The sequence below is a fragment of the Papaver somniferum genome, chromosome 9, assembly GCF_003573695.1.
Source record: "Papaver somniferum cultivar HN1 chromosome 9, ASM357369v1, whole genome shotgun sequence".
Taxonomy (NCBI): Eukaryota; Viridiplantae; Streptophyta; class Magnoliopsida; order Ranunculales; family Papaveraceae; genus Papaver; species Papaver somniferum.
The window spans coordinates 204,299,249-204,311,378 of NC_039366.1; the positions used below are offsets into that span (position 1 = coordinate 204,299,249).

Here is a 12,130-nt window from a genome sequence, read left to right on the forward strand (position 1 = left end):
TAGCTTGAAGGGGCATTTAATCTTCTTTGAGAAAGTTTTGTTCTTCCTATTTGTTTTTCCTGTATAAACATAACCCTTCCTCTTGTGGCTTTTATCGGGATCACCTATTCTCTCGCAAACCATTTCAAACCGTGTTTTGCTTTCTCTCCCATTCAAAACTAATACGCACATGTCTTTTTGTGCATGTTGTCTAGCCCGACTCTTTGCCTCTACCGGGTTTTTGAATACCAAATCATTCATGTAGTGATGGGATGTGCCATCGTATAAAATATCAACTGTGGAAGGTTGATTTTTCATTGGTATTGTATCACATGCAACCTACAAGAAATAGCACAACGTCAATGGAAACCACAAACAAAAAACACAGATAATAGTTCGGCAATGTAACAATTTTATCGATCATGCCAAACAGAGGGTTCGGTTATCTCTTCTCTAGAAATATTTTGCGACCTTGCCGAACTAAGCTTGACTAAAGTTCTCCTTATAAGTTCGGTTACCTAAGCTCATATACGATCTAGACGAACTATTATCTGTATACTCTGTAACAAATAGTTCGACAACGTTTTCTGGAAATACATAACCGAACTCTAAAAAACCTCCATCAAAATGGAGTTCGGTTACCTGCGTTTTCTGAATGAAGTAACCGAACTGTACATACTGAACAGTTCGGTTACGTCGCAAGGCAAGTCAGGTAACCGACCACTTTGACCTAGCCGAAATTTCTTCCTGAAATTTCTGATTTTGCCAATTTTTTGCCCAATTCAAGCTACATTAACTAAATTTGAGCCATACCTGAGTACCCATAACTTCATCTTCTGGTTGTGGTTGATAAAATCCATCATTTGGTTCATCACATTGAGTTTGGGGAAGCATGCATTCATCATCTAAAAAATAACTCATATCAGGATCTCTATGAAGATTGACAAATATATTAGGAGATTCGGATGAGGAGCTATCATCACATGAATCACTCAAATCATATTTACAAAACTCAAAATAAGATTTTTTGGGTTCACCCCTCTTCTTCTTCTCCTCCTCCTCCTCCTCCTCCTCTCAATAATTTTGATTCTAATAAACCTATCATATTATTAAGTCACTACTCACTAACTAATTATTACACTAACACTAAGAAACCATTACACTAACTCTAATTTGATTACCAAGGTTTTTTTTTGGTATTAACAAAAAATTAGAATAAGAGATGACCCAAATTTACTTCCACTATCCACCCAAAGTAGTCCCCCACCAAAAAAATTGTTCTTTAAAAAATACTGTAATAACTTAGACATTTACTATCGGCTAGTATACCCCTTCCCCGCTGCCCAGCCCAACATGCATAATCCTGTTGCCGCCCTAAAAACACCCTTGGCGACACTGATCTCATTTTCCCGCCCTTTCTAACAAAACTCAGAAAACCCCAAATGGAAGCTGAAGCTGAAAATATTGATAATTTCTGTAAATTTCTCCTCGAGATACTTTACTTCATTACCCCATCCTCATCGAGTAAGAAAAATAAAACACTAACCCTAATTCTTTCTATAAATTTTTGCTAATGTTTAGGGTTTTAAGGATTTCTCTACTTTGAGTCAGTTTTGCAGAGCTAATTGATTACGATATCAAGCTATCTTACATTATTCACTCAGAACCTAATGAATACTACCAAGATTTGACCGCGGCGCTGCTCAAGCTCAGGTTCCAAAACCCTAACTCTCTAATCTATATCATTTAGTGTTTGTGTGATCAATTATGTAGGGATTTTAGGTTTGCTTTTGTTATTTTTTAATTTCAGGGGTCTGTTTTTGTGAAGGGACGAGGAAGTGTTAAGGAATTGATTCATGTTCGGATTAATATCGATGGTATTTTGGAGAATCCAGGTTTGAAGTCTGTAACTATTCCGAACTCTTAATTTACTCGTTTTATCGAGGTTTCAATTGATTAATTGGGTGATTTAATAGTTTTGTAGAGGCTTGTCCAAGTATTGGAAAAATTAGAGTGAAACATAGGGGAAGGCTTCTCACTCTTAAAGGTACTGTTACAAAGACTGGATCTATTAAGATGATTGAAGGCGAAAGATATTACGAATGTCGGAAATGCAAATTCAGGTGATTGAGATTTATTTGATTGTTAGATATGTTTCTGTTTTTTGTTTTGTTATACGTCATTTGTTGGATTAATGAGAATGGTTGTTTAGGTTCGCGGTTATACCTGAATTTGAAACTGGAAATTCTATTAGGCTTCCATCGTTTTGTGATTCTAAGGTATTGTGTCTTTATGGGACCTATATTTTGTGTAAAGCTTGATGACTTTAAAACCTGTACAATCTTTTGACTTTTTCTAGATCTTACCTCTGACTCAGATAGTAGATTAGGCTGCATCTAGAATTTCAAAATGTGATAAACTGGGAAATCCATCTCTTAGATTTGGGCCATCCCTTAGACAGAACGTTTGTTCTGATCGGCTTATGTTAAAAATTCTTGCCACAATGTTAATATTTTGGATTGTTTTACCTCGTCTTTGGTTTGTTTGTCATATGGTTGAAATGGGACTCATCAGAAATCAACTCCATCTTCTTATTTCCTGATCAGATAGGTTGCTTAGATAGTATAAGTAGCTAATAATGGGATTTTGTAGGATTAAGAAAGATAATATGCACGTCGATTATGAACTCCCAGGTACTGAAAAGTCTCAGTTTATGAAGTTTGCTGCTAAGTTGAGCAATAGATCTGTCATGACTACGGGATTGGAAGCACTGGCGCTGGATTAACTGTCACTGGAGTGAAAGATGGAGGTCGGTTTTGACTGACCTTTTGGTCATTTATTAAATACTTTAGCTTCATATTATTTCGAGTTAATATATGTTGAGTTCTCCTGATAAGTTTGCACATATCCTAATTTACATTAAATAATTCAGCTGTACTCAAGCAAATCCATTCTTCATATCCATCCAGCAACTCAATCCTTCTGTTGTTATTTGTGAACTATTAATGACATCACATTCACCTTATAAGGATAGGATCTAAAATAATCGCTTCAAACATAACTTATTTCTGTTATTAGCCATTGATCAAAAAAATTAAAAGCCAAACTAGATTCATTCTGAAACATATCAGACAAAAAAAAAATTTAATTTTTTTTTTAGAATATGATTGGAATGTGAAAATCATAGTTACATGTCCTCAGAGAATAGAGACATACATATTATGTAGGATTTTTCTGCAACTTTGGAAGGTTGCACAATCTTTTCAAGGAACATTTTACTGCTCGTAGTGGTACCGTTTTAACTTATGGTGATAGGGATTTATTGCTAGCGTATTTCATCAAAATAAAATATCAAGCTTTTTACACTTAAAGATATATGTGGTAATGTTCCCTTCTTTCATTGTTGATGAAATTCTTATGTGCTCCATTGGAGCTCTTGAGTACTTAACCTAAGTGTCTCATATATCAAAATGATCTTCAGGAGAGTGGATGTTAGAGGCTGGCGCCCTTGTCCTGGCAGATGATGGAATTTGATAGGTACTCAACTTACGTCTTAAATGGTTGTCTATTGAGCTTTTAACTTCTTGCACATCTTGCTCGCCATCTAAGGTATTCCTTGCGTCGAGTAACTGAGAAAACATTACTTTTTTTAGTTATGTTTGTGAAATTGTTTGTTTGCGTCACACCGAGTATAGTCCGCTATCCATCGGATTACATGATTATAGGCTTCTTTAGTAAGAGGTGCCATAATCATTTTTAATCCGACAATGAATTATTTGAAGTTTGACTGATGACTATGTTCTTAATATTGGTAACTGATACATCTAAAACTGTTTTTTCCCCCTTCCTGTTGAAGCATGAGAGAATGTGACAGGGCAACAATTCATGAACCCATGGAACAGCAGACTATAAGTGTTGCAAAGGTATTTTATACCAATTTATGTTTAGATGCAGTCAATGATGCCATTATTTTGAGGGTTGTAACTCCTGTGAGTTCAATAAAAAACCAATAAGGTTTGTACTCTGATAATCTATATGGTAAATTCTGGTTCTACTACTGGAATGCTTGCGCTTCCAAGTCACTTAGTGGAGTACTTTCTGTAATGTCTTTAGTTTTTATATAGCAAATGTGTTTCTTTTGATTGCTTCAGCCGGGCATAGGGATCTTGAAACTGACCTAAGATGAGTCCTATCCATGCCCCCCTACTTCACCCAACCTTGGCTGTGGATTAGATCTACTTAGTCCATTTGGTAGGTCAGTTATGCTAGATGATAAAGGGAATACTTTGGAAGGTAGGTCAATAAATTCAGTAGAAACTGGGTCTGGTTCGATCAAACCAACTACAAAGATCAAATATCTTGCTTTGGGTACAAATATTTGTTCTCTTTGTCAGTGTGTTAGTTTTGAGAAGGTGCTTCAACTTGAAATAATGATGCATAATTGCTTTTCAGTCTGGTCTTGTTAAGACTTTTAATACCAGGACTATTGTATTTGGTGCGACAAATGCAAAAGTGCAGTATGATCCCACTAAATGTATCCTTCCATTCAGATATTCTTACTGTTGTAACTAAATTAAGGACGGATGTTTTCCTTTTATTTGTTTTTGGGATTTAAGGACAAGGGAACTTTATTCTTCTTATATCTCCCCTCACAAGTCTTAGCTATTAACGCAGTAATACTAAATATTTGCTGAGGTATATAGTTAACCTAGAAATTAGCTTGACCCTGTTCGGGTTGACAATGTAGGAACAAACAAGGTGAAGTTTTTCCAGGTCTAGATTATGATGCAGCTTAAAATGATTTATCAGATTGAGGTTCAATTTCCGTTTTATATTTTCATTTTCCTCAACCAATTGTGTAGCTTTATCTGTCAATACTACACTCTCTGGATCCTTGCTCAGTAGATTTGATATAGTCCATGTCCTCTTAGCTGAGATAAATATGCTATTATATTTGATTATTCAAAGAGATTCCTACAATCTGTATGAGAAGTAGCCAGACTGCAATCATTTTCTGAAACTAAGCAGCAAGGAGAATCAGAAACAGGGAAGAGTGATGAAGATTTAACAACTGTCTGGCCATTACCCATGCTTTGAAGGTAAAAGCTCCTTGAAAGCATCTATTATTTAATTATTTTAAAGGTAATCCTCAGGTAAAAAGCTCTAAAAGATCCCAATTCGTGTGGGCCCTCATGGGGAATGATCCAGTGCTGATTTAGGTACCATGCACTTGCTTATTTATAGTCTAGGGTTGGTATAGGACATCCTCCCAATAAAGCAACCCTTTCTGAAATAATCTTTCCGTTAATGAATTGGTTGGAGTGCACGATTGAATGGGCATAATTTTTTAAGTTGATTTCAAATCAACCTTTGACGGGCAATGTTTGCAAGGTATACTGCATACTACCATCATGTATGTAAACCATACATAGCATATTTTGTCAGAGTTCCCACTTCAGAGATACTAAAAGACAGAAAACTATCCTAAAAGAGTTAAAGAAAATTTTTCATATCCTGTTGAGAATTACTCAGCATTACTATGCTAATGGCATCTGGATTGGTTAAATTGTTTGTGAAATCAGTACTTACTAGCTTCTATTTGACGCAGGTACATTCATTATCTAAAAGGACACTTCAAACCTGTTTTAACAAAGGAAGCTGAAAGTATTATCTCAAGTTATTATCAACTTCAGCGAAGAACAGCAACAGAGAATGCAGGTTTGCTGATTCCCGAAAGCTATTTTAAATGTACCTATGGCAAATACATTTGCTGCAAAAGAGTTGAAGCCTTATTCTCATTTTCATGGTCATTATAAAAATATGACCCCTTTGAGTATAGACCTACTGACGAGTCATGCTAAGTTGAGCCTGTGTAAGTTCAGTGGGCAGAAAAGCTCAACCCTTGACTCACTCTTGTTTTAAGTTAGGTTTCTTAGACCCAAGCCTGGCTACCTTTACCATTTTTTCATATGAAAGCAAGGCAGGAACAAGGGTTACCGTCATCCATACTGGTAATAATGCTCAGAGGCTCAGCGGTCACCCTGTGCTGATTAGTCACAAGTGGAGTTAGGGTTGGATTGAAACAAGTCATAATTAATATTCATTATTCATCTTAATGGAGATTTTTTTACTGTGCAGCAAGGACCACCGTGCGTATGCTTGAAAGTTTAATACAACTAGCCCAAGGTAATTGTAAATTGCTTGAAGCATGCGTAGTACACCAATTTTGAGTTTTTCCAGATGTGACACATTTTGTTTTCTCAGCGCATGCAATACTCATGTTCAGAAATGAGGTCACTCGGCTTGATGCTATAGCTGCGATTCTGCGCATCGAGTCATCCATGGCAACCTCAGCTATAGTGGACTGCGTTGGCAATGTACTGCATTCTAATTTTGCTGAAAATCCAGACCAAGAATGTATCCTAGCAACTCCGAGTCTTATATATCGATCTATAATATGTGTAGTATTACAATTAAGAAGTATAAACATTCCTTCAGTAAAGTTTCTTTGTTGAACCCTTGATAAAATGCACAATAGATGCTAAACAAGAAAAATTGATATTGGAAAAGCTGAAATCAGACTCACTTGATGAATTTTCTGACATAAACAGCCTGGAAGGCTGAAGATCCAGGTTCAGGTGACAGAATGTATATAAGTTCCAGGCATCTTACATAGTCTACATCTTTCAATTACCGCTGCTTACACAGGTAAGATTCAAACAAGTTTTATCTTGTAAATTCCAATGGGCACCGTATAAAATAACACTGTTGACTTTGCGGTGATGATTTATGCAGTTTGTACATTTCATGGTCCACATTCTTGTCACATGCAATTGTTTTTTACTGTTATATTGGATTTTATGAGATTCTGACCAAGTTTTTACATTTCTTTTTCTAAACTAGATGCTTTTTCATGATTTCATCAATCTATCCTTTTCCCAAGCTTTATTCATGTATCAGCATCTTTTTTGTCCATGCAGCATCTCATATTCATCTTTTCTTCTTTTGTTTCTATCGTAAATATGCAACCACGAAAAATCCGTAAAATGGGACTTGATGCAACAGTTGTTAGGACCCATGTAAGCACCCACCACCACCACGAATAACACTGACTCCCACCTCAGCCATGTGCGTTTGGGCCTAGGTGTAGTGTTTTACCTATGATGGGTTTGTACCCGTGCATTCCAAATCTTTTTGTACCACATGATAAGTCTCCCTCATGTAAAGCTGCAACCCACAACCTCAGCAACAGTTTGACCAAATTTGTGGTAGATGATAGCTGTTGTGGTTCTCTTCAAGGTTTTTACGCATGCAGCTTGTTATCCATGAATCCGTAGTAGATCTCAATTTAGCGTAGAAAAGGACTTCAATTTATATATTGCTGAAAATTCTACTAAGTCTTTATTCATTAGAAACTTGCAGCAATAACTGGAATGCAATGGCGGTATTTAGTAGTATTATGGTTACTTAAATGAGGTAGCTAAGTGAAGCTATCAACATTGCTATCTTTCCAGTTAGGTATACTGTGTCTATTGTTTGGATCTTCAAGGATCTAAATAGATCTGAGCAGTAATAGTATAAATCTTAGGTTAATTTTTCATTCTTTCAGCAGATTAGATACAGATATTAAGATTTCACCCCTTTTTTCATTCCAAACCCTAAGTTTATCATCGCCCATTCTCGGCTAAATCTCCTGGATTGCTGTATGTTTATTGAAGTTTTCTATTACCATTACCACGATATGAGACCTTCAAAATCAAACCCCTTTCAGTTCAAGTCTTTCATCTGTGAAGCTGTTTTGTATCTTCCATGTCCTAGTAGCTGTTTTCTATCTGATGTTTCTCATCCATATAACCCCTGCTCATACTTATAATCTTCCCAATCGCCAAGCTTCATTCGGTGGTCTTTTGTTTTCTGTGATTGCTTCCTGCGACCTGAAGTTGTTGTGTTTGTTTATTGTGGTGTAGTTTCTTTTGCTCCTTTAGAATGGTGGTGTAGTTTCTTTCCTATTTGTGTTCTTTAAGATTAACTCTGGAAGGCATTTAATTTATTTGGTTGTGCCTTGGTTTTAGAAAGTTGGTGGTTTCTTCATCTCAATCTGAATTTGGGTGAAGCTTTTTAGTTTGTGTTCTCCACCGTGAATCTAGTTAAATGTTTGGAGAGACTGCCTTGATAGTGTTGTGAGTAACAAGACAAAGTTTTGATGAGACAGTACTTATTGAGAGGTTATGATCTTACAATGTGGAATTAGTCTTTTACAACTAGTACAGGTCATTGACATCCTAAGTTTTTAACTCGGTTAAGGGAAGCTGCAGATCACCTTTTGATGCTCCATTCAAAAATCTTGTGGAATGAAATTTTATGGGAATTCGTATTATTAGAGATTTTCGTCTGACATTTTCTCCATTTATCTGCTAGACGGGCAAGGGAGAACTTTGAGAACTATGTGGATTTTTTGCAAGACAGTAATAGTGACAACACTTCAAGCATGCTTCAACCTCAGCAACAACTTCCTTTCTCTAGGCACTTGTCTTGTTTTCGCTACGCATAGGAGATGAAGCAATCCTGTTCATCAGCAAAATCCGCAACAACAACATCAAAATATCAGCATTTTTCTCAGCAGCATCATCATCTTGAGATCCCATGGATTAGATCTCTTCAAAGATTTATAACAGAGCTTAATCATTGTGCTTTTGGGCCGTCTGACAGGTTCCATTTTTGTGTTATCTTTATCCTATATTCTCAGCCCCTTTTTATTCTACTTTAATTTCATAGTAGTTTGCTGTCCTTTTATTATTAGTGTAATCTAGTTTGAGTCCGTAGCTCGTATTACATCTATATTTCAGTCTCTAGTATGTTTTTAGTAATATTATTAGCAGTAGTACTCTCCGTCTTCTCTGGTAAACACCACCTGATGGATCAAACCATAAAAGAAGAAGATAAACAGTTATCGTCCGGGCAGTACACTTCAGCATGTGGACGCAGTTACCTGACTAGCACCTTAAATCGAGCGCATCGAAAACTCCCACCATCAACTAAATTCTTTTGGACTCGGCGTGTCCATCAAAAGTACAGAGTTTCTTGTGGAAATTATTGAACGAAACCCTTTTGACCTTTGGCTCTAACATCTCCCCTCGATGCAAATCTGATCTGAAGATTGCTGCTCATGATCTGCTCTACTGTTTTGCTATTTTAGACTTATGGTATACCATTCCAATTATATTTGATGAATCTTTAGATGTAATTGTACTTTTAAGTTATTTAATAAAATTTATGCTTTTAAAAAAAGCACACCCTTTTACCAAAACGATGCGGCGGGAAAAAAAATCATTACCTTTCGTTTTCTTCGATAAGTTTCTCTCTGTGCATTGCCGAGCTTTTCCTGTTTTCCCCAGATTGTTTTGGTAAACCAAAACAAATTGGCTAAACCATAGTTAAAATAGTCACGCCATGTAAGCGGTGGGATTGACTGGGTGGACGAATAGAATTATTGTGATCAATTGTAGGTTGTTGATGTTCCGTGTACACCTTATACTCTCAAGTCTTAATAAGGCAAGCATAAACTTGTCTTAAACTGCCTAAATCACGTAAACAATTTCACGCAGATATGAGTAATGTTTTCCCACCATTTTTCGATTTCAAAAAAAGAAGAGTGCCTTTAACCAGCTGGTGGGTGTCTTTAGTAATCAGGGTGTTCTTATCCAGATGAGAGGTGCCTTTATATTTTTTTTTTGGGTAGTTTTAACATTTTTTCGAGCCGATTTTTTTCAACAATGTTTATTTCCCAAAAATACCTAGAAACACATAAAATAACACAGTTAGTACACAGTCGAGCACTATCAGTATAAAGAATTGAGACAAATCAGACATATAAATGTGTTTATTGTCGGGAAACCGAGGTTACGTTCATCTCGAACCGACATGTTTCCATAAAAGTCAATTCCATGAAACATCTTACTTAGATAACTAGCTCGAATCCTTTACTTTCATCTTTAGATTAGCATGATCGATAATACTAGCATGAATATAACGAGTACGACAATAGACAATCACACATGACACAAGGGTTATGTGGTTCACCTACCTTTGGTAGGCTAAATCCACAGCCAAAACCACCCCGAGAATCTTTCATTATCATAACAAGTTAATACATCGACATACTTCATATAATCAACTATTTATGTAACCCACTAACGCTAAACGACTTAGAAACAACAAGATATATTATGAAGAGTTTACCTCTTCCTTTGTTCTTCTTCTTCCATAAACCTCCACCGCCGTGGTTGCTTTGACTTTAGACAAAAACACGAAGAATATAATGAATTCTAGCTTCTCCCATATGAATCCTAGATTTCTCCCATACGAATCCTAGATTTCTCCCATACCTGCTCTTTCTACAAGTCACTCTTCTCACATAGATTTTGTCCCATCACCCACTATTGTAAGACACAATGGTTGTGATCCTCGATCTCTCTTGTTCTTGAGAGTATTCTACAAGAGAATAATCAATAAAATGATTTCCCTATACCATATAAGTCCTCTTACACAGTAGTTACATCCTTGCTCCCCAAGTGTTCGAATTCCTAAAAATAGCCCAATACCTTAATTAGGAGACATTAAACTTGGAAACCACATAACTTGGGAAACACCCCAAGTTTTGTTCCGGAACTTCACGGAATAAAACCCCAACATATATCATCTATTATCTGTTTCTTCTCAGGTTTGTTGTTGATTTATCATCATGTTTATGGCACCGGTAGAAAGTAAAGGATCCCATATTTGAACTTATAATGGATGGAAGTTCTCAAGCATCCACTGATGTTTTCAGGTAAATTCTAAAGTTTATGGATCAGGAAGTTCCAAGGTATATCTGAAGTAGTAGATATGAAAGCCTATATATGTGTATGTTATACAAATTTTAAGGATGGATAATTTGCAGGGCTAACCAGTTGAAACATGCTCTATATATCCATGCTTTTTTGCAATAGATGGTTTTCCATTAAAAGTGGAAATGTTGTTAATCCTTCACTTGTTTTGATTTATGGTTTTCCTTCATAGGTGAGAATCATTCATGAATTGATGTATTCTCTTATGTTTTGGAGAACTTTTTACAATATTATTGATCATACATTTTTGTTTGGTTTGTCAATTTTGAATGGATTACTGCTCATGTGGGTGTTTACCTCTTTATAAGGAGTTTCTTAGGTTAGTTGGATATAAATCAAAGTAAAACTTTATTTTAAATTGTATACAAGCATATTATTATCGAAAAATGCTCGATGTACTCTCCAAATACTATCACGTCATTGTTTTTGATTGGTTAGGTATAGTTTATGACTTGCTCCTGCATCATGTTGTAGTGTACTACTGCGACACTGTAACATCTTGAAAAAAATATTGAGTTTGCATTTTACATAACAAAATTAGAACTCATTGGTAGATACGTTCAAATTAGTAAAAAGAAGTTTGAACATTTCAGAGTTCAAATTTTATGCATCCAAACACAAACCAGGATTCTTGAAACTTAAACCACGTCAGAGTAGTGCGAAGATCAGTACTTCTGCGCAAAATATACAAACTTATGGATTGCAGTGACTTCAAATCCAGAAAGAAACGCAATTCAATTATGACGGAGATCTCATCATCTCGATAGATTATAGTGAGTAAAATTCAGCAATCGACTTTAAGTTTAAGGGTATAAGACTTTTAAAGTTATCGGTCACGTTTTAGTTTCCTGAGACATCTACACGGCTTCATGGACTCCTTTTCTATAAGATATAGTAAGCCAAAGTTTTTGGTTGATTTCCCAAATATATGCTTGACACAAAAAAGGTGGAAGTAATTGTGTAATTTATTTGCCTTAAGAAATTGTTACATTATGGAATCCAAAGTAAATAGGATACGATCAGAAAATCTGGGGTATACTTTGGGCCTCTAACGTCATAACATCCAGAAAGAAGCTTTGTATCAAAACCAAAAAAATAATTACCATATCAAGTTTCAACCTTTTATTTTGAATTTTTGTATCACATGATAGTATCATTTGGCATAAACCATGCAGTCTTTATACATTCGTTCAAACTTCAGGATCTAAGATTTGATCATATTCAAATGGCTTTAACTTTAGAGTTTGTTTTACTTCCTAATACAG

General features: G+C 35.8%; 1 pseudogene; it reads left to right on the forward strand.

The window, feature by feature from the left end:
* Nucleotides 1–1,653: 1,653 nt before the first annotated feature.
* Nucleotides 1,654–8,863, forward strand: LOC113313119 (annotated as a pseudogene).
* Nucleotides 8,864–12,130: the final 3,267 nt, after the last annotated feature.